Genomic DNA, 10412 nt, shown 5'->3' on the forward strand with positions numbered 1-10412 from the left:
TTATGTATCTATGTTTACCTACTAAATACATATTATATATGTACACTGTGTATCTATGTCGATTTAGATTTTAGCTCTAATAACATGGCTCATCTATTTATATAGATATATATCTATATATATGTGCGTATATATGGATATATATGATCTTTGTCTACATAGATGCAAGTTTGTATACATAGATTTATCTTTCTGTGGATTCATTTATTTTTATGTATCAGTGGCTACTTTGTATACACGTGTGGATCTCTTTATATCTATTTTACTCAGACATTAAATCTATTAGTGTAGATTTATTTCTATGGGTTATTTACACAGATTCAGATTTTTTAATATATGGAAAATATATACACACATATATATTTTTATGCATATATGCATACTTATCTTTATATGTACATATATGTCTTTTTATACACGCACATGAATCTGGAAAGAGGCTTAATTTAAAAATTTTTATTAAAAAGGGGCTTAATTTAAAGCAAAGAGACCGACGATCCCTAAAAGCCATTTTAGAACAAACTGGAGTCAGGGTTTGCCCCTTGCATCTCGCTTGGACTGCATGGGTTTAAATACCGGCGTGATATTTTTGAAAAGTCGTGGTTAGTCTAGCTTGTGTTGCAGGTTGTGTTTTGAGGGTAAGTGACATATTTTCCCTCGAACGCCTTGTCCCCGGTGCCTCCTGCCTGTAGATATTTAATAAGTCTTACTGGACAGAGAGCGAGCTTCTCGCAGAAAGGTTATTCCGCTGTGTTTACGCAGCTTGCTAATTTTATGCAAGGAGAGAGGTCACGTCTAAGGACCGGCCCCGGTCGGAAGAAGCATGGATTTGTCCGTCCGCCCCCTCTCCCCGGCCGTGTCTGCATTTTTAAAATACAAGTCTAACCAAGATCTCCAAAAGGCATCTGAAAAATGTCGTGTGTCTCAACCTCTCATTTCCCCACGGCCGAACAGCTCAAAAATAGATGAATGGATTTCTGAAACTTTCCCAGCAAATCCCTCTTGGGCTAAAACTAACATTCGGTGCAGAACATAATGGGAAAGCATAAAATACTGAAAGAAGGGGTTTAGCGTCAAATTATAATTTCAGTCGAAAGAACAGCCTGGTTTTACTGACACGAAACTCATATTTCAGGTAGCGTTCGGAAATCTGATCCGGTGATGGAGAAACCCGTGATGGCTTTAGTGATTTCCGCCACAAATCTGAGGAATACCATCATAGGTTTATAAGACTCTGGACCCCTATTTTTGGCAGCAAAATGGTATTTAGGCTTTAAAAAAAAAAAAAAGACAGAACACACGCACTTTTATTAGAGAAAGCGTTACCAGCCTCTAAATTATCCAAAGTCGTACTGTTATGCGGGGATGTCTTCGTTGCCTCGTTTTATCAAGAAAAATTAATATTGCTGCCTCCTTCCACCTGCCAGCTCTGGCATATTTTAGCTCCAGAAGAGCAAAAGAGAGAGAGAGAGAGAGAGATTTGGAAGCTCTTGGTAATCAGAAACCAAGAGTGAGAATGTGCACGCGGAGGAAAATGCAACTCAGGAAATCTGCTCCTCGGCTCTGTCTATTTTAGAAGCTGAAAAATGAAGTGCTTGGGACACAAAGAAAGATCAGAGTTAAGATGGCGGCAGTTTCTTTCCTCCTCCTGGAATGTTCTTCTTGCATCGAATTCAAGACAAATCGAAAGAAAAAAAAGGGGGGGGGGACTTAAAAAGAAGAAGACGAAGAAACGTACTTAGAGAAAGTCAGCCGAGTGGAGGAGCAAACTGGGGAGCCAGGATCTGTGTCTTGGGTTTCCGTCTGCTTGATGACATCGCCAGAGTCCCCTTCGTGCTTAACAAATTACACCGGGTTACCGGTCTTCGGTTTCGATTAGATCATGCAAAATGGAAAAACCAGACGCGCGAAGATGCATCTAAGGTTTAGCATTTCCAGCTCGCACAAACAGTTACCCGGCCCTCCCCCCTCCCCCCACCTCGCCCGGCTGGCGTTTGTATTCGTCTCTGGGCGCCTCCCTTTGCTGCTAATCTTTTTTCCATCTCTTGATGCTGAAGTCTTCCTTATTCTTGGCCTCGAGAGTTCTTCCTCGTTTCCAAGTCATTCTGTATTTTAGACAGGTGAGGTTAGAAACAGCAAGTTTATCCCGTGGCCACGGGACACACCATCTATATGCGTTTCCTCTTTATTTCTTCTGGCCAAGTCTACTATTTCTCTGAAGCATTTTTATTAGGATTAAAGAGGACTCTTTAAATGTTTAAACCACCCCCAAGAGTGTGTATGTTAATTTTGAAAGCTGGGGCTGTGTTTTCCATCAGTTCTCCCTCTGTGTCTTTCTTTTTTTTTCTTTCTTTCCACTCAAGGCCTCAGCATCATTCCTGCCTTGGTTTAAGGAATGCACTCTGCACACACACTCCTCCCCGTGGCTTGAACTGGCACCTGGAGCCTGAGCCCTAGAATTCCCACTGTTTTGGATACATGCACCTGGGAAGCTCTGTAACCAGTGAGCCCAAGCTTCCTGGCACTTTTCTTTCCCAGGGAATAAGAACCCTGAAGGTCGGGTGCACGGGGGGCAGAGGCTCAAAGATATTGAGCAGATCTCTCTGTCATTTTTTTTCCCCTGCAGTTCCCTGACGGCTTGTCACAAGATGGCTGCTATAGCTCCTGCCATCATATTGACATCCCAGGTGGGATGAATAAGAAAGAGAAATGACAATGTGGCACAAAGGGGGGAAAACAGAAAGGAAAGTTACTCCCCTTTTATGGAATTTGTCTGAAAGCCCTGCCTGACAATGTGGCTGCCCAGATGAGGGACGGAGGTGGGAAAACCAAAGAAAAGTATGTCCCACATGGCTGGAAACTTGCAGATTCTACCAGCTTGGCGTCCTGGAGTGAGGAAGATGGGGAGATGGGGTAGAGAGGGTGCAGTTTTCTCCATCTGCATGTTCAGTCAAAAGTAGCCTCCTCCTGTTTCTTAGAACTGTGTCATATGTGCACATAATTCAGTGTACACCTCTGAGCCTCACCTGCCCACCAAGCCCAGTAGGAGCTGGGGGGACATCAGGGGGAATGACCCACAGGTGTGCTCCTGTGTCTGCATTCCCATGAAGAAGGCAGACTAAAGCCATAAATGGAGCAAGGGGCTGATTCTAAGAAGGAAACCGAGGGGAGAGGAACCTGGCTTCTTTGGTGTGGCTGCAGGAGGCGCCTTCAGATGGATGATACTTCAGTCAAAGCTTTAACAAGAAGAAGAAGTCCATCAGGGAAACAGCACAGGAAGAGCACATCCAGCAGGAAGCAGCTGGTGCAGAAGGGACATTTGTGCAGAGCTTGGTGTCTAAGACATGGAAGCAACCTGAGGGTCCCCTCGATAGACAAACAGATAAAGAAGATGTGGTCCATAATGCAGTGGAATACTACTCAGCCAAGAAAAAGGATGACATCATGCCATGTGCTGCCACGTGGGTGCTACTGGAGATGATTGGATTAAGTGAAGGAAGTCAGAAAAAGAAAGACAAATATAGGATAGCACTTCTATGGGGAAATCTGAAAAAAAAATGATGCAAATGAACTTATTTACACCACAGAAACAGTCTCACAGACATAGAGAAAAACTTACAGTTGTCAAAGGAGACAGCGGAGGGAAGGGATGGACTTGGGGTTCGGGACAGGCACATGCACACTATTGACTGTAGAATGGATGGTCCATCGGGACCTGCTGTCTAGCACAGGGAACACTAGTCAATGTTCAGCTCAGGCACGTAACCTGGAGCTGCTGCTTATGACAGCTCTGGCTCTCTTCCCATAAGAAAAGGTCCTGCCCCAGCTCTCCCTCTCTTTCTCCTTCCCTCCCTGTCTGTCTCTCTGTCTGTCTCTCTGTCTCCCTCTCTCTCTCTCTATCCCTCTCTCAATAGACGGCTTACCCCAGCAGGCTCTTATCAGGGATGAAGAGGGTTTCAGAGCCCGGCTAGTTAGCAAATCCCCACCGCCCTTTCCCTAACCCCTTGGCTATTAAAACTAGCCGCCAGTGTCCATCAGAAGTGGTCACGCTGTGCTGGCAGCATTTCTTTTTATCTTTTTAGGGCCCCACCCACAGCACACCTGTGGCCTACGGAAGTTCCCAGGCTAGGGGTTGAATCAGAGCTGCAGCTGCCGGTCTGCACCACAGCCACAGCAAGGCAGGATCTGAGCCGTGTCTGTGACCTACACCACAGCTCTCAGCAATGCCGAAACCCTAACCCCCGGAGTGAGGCCAGGGATCAAAACTGCATCCTCACGGATACCAGTTGGGTGTGTAACCTGCTGAGCCACAATGGGAACTCCCCAGTTGGCCGTGATTTTTCCACAAAGGAGTCACACAAGGAGGGTGGGTACCCCAAGCGTAAGGGGCTCAGGATTCATCGGCCGGAAGAAGCTGCGCAGCTCCTTGGACCCAGGAGTAGCTGAGCCAGGGCTGTGGGAGTCGGTCGCTGATCTTTTTTTTAAATTTTCCTTGTCAGACACCCCGTGTGCCTTAAAAATAGCGTTTGCCTCCAAAATGCTGCCATTGATCTTGCTGAAAGGCTCCGAATTTCCCCAAAAGTGTTGCAAAAGAGCTGGATTAAAAACCTGGCCATCCATTCTGCCCAGAGCAGCGTAGCTCACCCTATCTTGCTTCCAGGCAGGTGCCCGCAGACCTCATCAGCATGCAGAGGGGGCTTCTCCACACCGCAGATGCATGCCCCCTGTGGACGTGTCCAGGGGCCGGGCTGGCCCACGGGACGGGACTCTCATTTCCCATAATGTTGCTTCCAGTGGCCCTTTCATTGGATTAGAGAAAATAACCAATGTTCTTAATACAGTATTTACTTGTAATATTTTCAGCGGGCTCTGAGTTAGGTTCCTCGAGATGAAAGATGATGTTAAAAATGGCTAAAGGTAATGATTCTTTATAGCTTCATTTAGACGATATTGAAAATTATGAGGTGGGGGGCGGGGGCGGGGGTGGGCGACCAAGAGAACAGCCACGTTATTAAGCCTCTTCCCCGTGTTTGCAATTTAAATCCTACCGTCCGTCAGAGACGCAGTGTGTTCATATTTCAGCCACGAGCCTGCCTCTCACGGTAATATCTTTATTTCCATACCGCGGCTTTAATATAGCACAGGGAGCTGGAAGCAACGTCTCCTCCATAATTACTGCCATTGGAACCCCTAGCGGGTCGTCGCGAAGAGTTCTGGCTTCCCCTCCTAGGTGGAAAAATCTCTCCTCTGTGGCCCCCGCTTTGGAAGAACCAGGGAGAAAGAGGGCTTCGAAGTCTCTTGACTTTCAGGGCGGCTCAGCCCATCTGTCTGGCGTCAGCTTCTGGGCATGGACGTCTCTCCTCTGGCTGGGGTCCAGGACAGAAGCAAACGAATTCACCCCACCACCGCCCCCAATGGGAGCACAGCTTTCCATCAGGGGTCTTCTGAGCTAGCGGACAGGGCAGCAGACAACGCCCAGGACTGGCGATGCCAGCTGGAACAGGGAGGGGGCTCTGAGTGCTGTGTGCAGAGGGTACTCTGAAAACCACTGCGGGGGTCTCCCCCCCCGCCGACCCCCGGGCGTTGAGATGCCTCAGGTCTGGGAGGAGCCCATGGTTTGCTGACCACTGATAGAGGACCTGGGTGGAGAGGCAGAGCTTTGAGGCAGCCCTCCAAGGTGGACACTGCTCCTGGCTTGTCTGGAAGCCTGTGTCGGGGGCAGACACCCTGCCGTGTAGGAGGGACCCCTCTCCAGGGAAAGACCTGGCCCTGCAGTGCAGAGAGGTGGACACTGTCCCTGGACACCCCAGTTTCTCCTGGGTTGCTGCTGGTTCTCCTCTTCCTCCTCCTCTTCCTTCTTCTCTCTTTCTCCCTCTTAAATCGGAGCTCTCCCACCTTTCGAAAGTGATTTCTGACCCACCTGGAGGCCCCCTCGGCTTGTCTGGGCTCCAGGGGACGTGATGGCGCTCGCAGAATGTGGGTGGTCTTTCTTGTTGGCGAGCAGCCGCCCAACAGGCTCAGGGAGGGAAAAGCTTCCCTGCACGGCCTGCCCGCTGACAGGCACAGGGAGAGAAACGGGGGTTTCCAGGATGGACTTTGAAGACACGGGCAATCCCCGACATGGCACCGCCAGCCCCGCCCTACCAGCCCCGCTGGGTTCTCTGTCGAGGTGCGGTCTGGAGCCCCAGCTCCCCCACCTGCCGGGAACGCCCGGCTTCAGCTCAGCCCGGGCGTGGCGATGACATGGAACAGTGCCCTGGATCCCTACAGACCTCGGCTGGACCTGGCCTTTCGGTCCACACCCAGGTCGGTGCTCTGCCTTTCCACGGGCGCCCAGGAGAGTCGGGGTGAGGGTTTCCAGGGAGCGCTGGGGGCACGGGGCGCGTTCTCAGCGAGGGTCCCTACCGGGTCTGTGTTCCCGCCGCGGGCATCACCAAGCCCGAGAGGGGTCCCTCGTCTGGGTCGCCCATTGTTTTAAGCCCTCGTGGGACATCCCCCAGCTCTGGGCTTCTTCCACGTGTGGGATGCCGCCACCCACGTCCATGCTACATGCCCGTGTGTGTGACGGTGTGTGAGCCCGTTTGTGTGCCTGTGCACCCACGCATACACACACGCACTGGGTCTCCTGGTTAATGACAAAAGCTGTCTTTGATTTAGAGTAGAAACAACGGGTTTATTTTTATAGCTGCTGTACAATATTATATAGAGTATGACATAGGGATTCACTGCTTTTAAGATTAGGCTTCATTTACAGTTATTATGAAATATTGGCTCTGTTCCCTGCGCTGTACGATACAACCTTGTAGCTTCTTTATTTTATACACAGCAATTCGTCCCTCTTACTCCCCTCCCCCATCCTGACCCTCCCCCATCCTCCCCTACTGGTCACCAGCAGCTTGTTCTCTGTACCTGGGAGTCTGCTTCTTTCTTGGATTCCCTAGTTTGCTGTATGTTTTTAGATTCCACACGTAACGGACATCATACAGTATTTGTCTTTTGCTACCGGACTTAATTCACTTAGCAGAATCTCTCGTTGCGTCCATGGTGCTCTGATGGGCACAATTCCTTCCTTTTCATGGCTGAATAGTATTCCATTGAGTTCATGCACCACATCTTCTTCATCCATCCCTCTGTCGATGGACACTTAGGTTGCTTCCATGTCTTGGTGGTTCTGAAAACAGCTGCAGTAAGTATCGGGGTGCATATGTCTTTTCTAATTCGTGTTGTGGTTCCTTAAAAACAATTCTTAAAATCAAAAAAACTATATATGGTGTTTCTTTAAAAATACTCTAGGAACCTACGTATCTTACACCAACAGACAAGAGGGGTCTCCCTTCCCCAAAACTTTTATTTCAAACCATGACGTCGAGGGGCAGGAAACAGAAGCAGCAGCATGGAACTTCAGCTTCCATGAAATAGCTACACACGTGTGAAATGTCACAGAGATTCCAATGAGACACGTTCAGTGAAAATGAGGAATTCAAGCGTTTAGCTGCTTAAATATTGGCTTATGTAAAATACTTGGTGTTTGTTAGGTTCAAAACATATTGATTTCCAGGGCGGGGATGTTTCACCAAAAAGCTAGTCCTTCAAATCACCATCCTTGTGGAATGACAGATTTCCCTTTCTCTGAGAGCAGCAAGCATCGCCACAACCTTGAGCCATGCAATAATGCTCTAATTTTAAAACTCCAAGCTGCTAGAAAACATCCCTCCCCAGCCGCCCTGCTCAGGAAGTTGGGGATATTTCTGAAGTGTTTGCACGAGGGTCCCTAACTCCCTTGGCACTTGTCTCTACAGACCCCAGTTCAAGGTTATTCTCCAATGAGATAAGTAAAATGGTCCCTTTTCCTAGATTCTCATGTGTGAACTTCAGACGGTGTGAAGGGAGATGTTTGTGGGAGAGCTTCCATCCCAATGTCCCAGCTGGAATTCAGGCCTGGCTTACTCCTTTAAAAGAGGGGGGAGGGGAGTTCCCACTGTGGCTCAGCGGTAATGGACCCGACTAGTATCCATAAGGACCAGGGTTCAATCCCTGGCCTCGCATAGTGGGTTAAGGATCTGGCACTGCCCTGCGCTCTGGTGTAGGTTGCAGACACGGCTTGGATCCCATGCTGCTGTGGCTATGGTGTAGGCCAGCAGCTGCCTCTCTGATTCGACCTCTAGCCTGGGAACTTCCATATGCCATGGGTGTGGCCCTAAAAATATTAAAAAAAGAGAGAGAGAGAGAGGGAAAGAAAACAGAAAAAGAGGGGGCAGAAAGGCAAGTGTTTAGTTTTTCTGTTTCCATAGTTCTAGAGTTTCCACAGTATCTCCGCAAAGAACGCCAACTCTTTGCATCTTGGTGATTAAAACATGACGATCCATCTTTACCTCCGCATATCGTTCTCACCTGTGCTGTTTATACCTACATCACCACGTATATCAATACCGTCTATCTATAGCGAATCATCTATCCATACGTCTGCCTACATGTTTCCATATCTCGTCTATAGCATTTATGTCCACAGCAATGTCATCTATAGCTGTATCCATAGCTGCATCTCACGGACGTCTCCGTGTATCTCGCCATCTTATGTGCATCTAAATAGCATCTGTGTCTATATTTATACATCTGCGTTTCTCCCCTGGATCTCTACCTCCGATGCGTCTTTTCTAGTCGGTCCATTACCGCTGAGTCTATATCAGGCGGAGCTGTATCTGTGTCACTTTTACCTGGCTCTCTCTATATATGTCACTATATCTGCATGTGTTTCAGTTCTGTGTCATTTGTAACTGTAATGGTATCATTTATGTCTCTATTTGTGTCATCTGTATCTATGTTTTATATATATCAGTTCCATATCATTTATAGTTATATCATTTCTCTCTATATATATGTCAACTGTATTTGTATATAAATCAGTTCCATATCATTTATATCATTTATCTCTCTATATATGTCAATGGTATCTGTATGTGTTTCAATTCTGTATCGTTTATAACTACATCATCTATCTCTCTATATGTGTCAATGGTATCTGTATGTATATCGGTTCCATATCATTTATGACTATAACTATATCATTTATGTCTCTATATAAGTCATTGTATATCACATCTCAATATTGTTTATGTCTGTAGCCATAGCATCTATATTTGTATCTGTATCTCTATCATTTATATCTCTATCTATATATACTCGTATCTCATTTTCAGTGAATAAGTCATTTATATATATATATCAGGTATGTCTATGTCTATTAATCTATATCCATATATCTCATGTGTATCTATATCTGTGTATATGTGTTTATTCCATATCATTTATAGCTGTATTTCTCTCTACATGTCATTTTTCTCTATATATGTATATCGATTCCATATCATTTATAGCTGTATCATTCACAGCTGTATCTATATAGATATTTAATCTGGATCTATAGCTCAACCACCGATATATCTTATCATCTATACCTATGTATAATATAAAATATACACGTTATATGTATTGTATGTTTTTATTCATTGTCTTTTTACCTTTTCTAGGGCCACTCCTGCAGCATATGGAGGCTCCCAGGCCAGGGGTCGAATTGGAGCTGTAGCCCCTGGCCTACGCCATAGCCACAGCAACGTGTATGTGCGCGTGTGCACATGTGTGTGTGTGTATGTGTGTGTGTGTGTTGAGGGGCCTGCCTGACCACAGCTCTGCTTGGCTATCATCAGCTCACCCCAGAATGAAGGGCTTGGGGCCACAGCGCCTAATTAGCATGGGCGTTACTCCTTCCCAGAGCTGGGCTGGCCCCCGAAACAGGTCATAAAGCCAACAGGCACATGCTGGTGCTGGGCTCGGGAGATGCAGAGTCTGCAGTAGAGACGGGAAGGCACGAGAAGATGGAGGCCTGGGGCTAGTGCCCACCCCCTGCAGCCCCCAGAAGCTGGCAGAGGCAGGAAGCACCCTCCCCTGGAGCCTCTGCAGGGAGCGCAGCCCTGAGATCCCTTAGCCTCAGACACTGGTCCCCAGGATGGGGGAAGGTGGGTTCCTGTGGTTTGTCCCAGGCCTGTGGTGTTTGCTCCCAGCCGCTGCAGGAAATAGACACGGCACCTACAAGTCTTGACCCTCAGAACCCAAGCCTGGTGCCCTCGTCCTCCATCCCCTGTGCCCCCGCGCCCCCCCCCCACACACAGCGTGCCCTGGGCATCTGCTCCCTCCCAGCCCCCACCTCAGAAGGCAGCACCCACTGTCTCGGGACACTCCCCCCAAGAGGGGAGGGCCTTCGTCGGATCCCTGCCAGTTCCGTTCCCACCCGTTGGATGGAAATGCAGTGCTTCGGTGAATTCTGCGGGCGTGGCCCTAGGCTGCCATGGGGTCGGGCTGCCCGGCCGGGGGCTTCCATCTGCAGCGGGAGGAGAGGATGCCAGCCACCAGGCAGC

The sequence above is a fragment of the Sus scrofa genome, unplaced genomic scaffold, assembly GCF_000003025.6.
Source record: "Sus scrofa isolate TJ Tabasco breed Duroc unplaced genomic scaffold, Sscrofa11.1 Contig1537, whole genome shotgun sequence".
NCBI lineage: Eukaryota > Metazoa > Chordata > Mammalia > Artiodactyla > Suidae > Sus > Sus scrofa.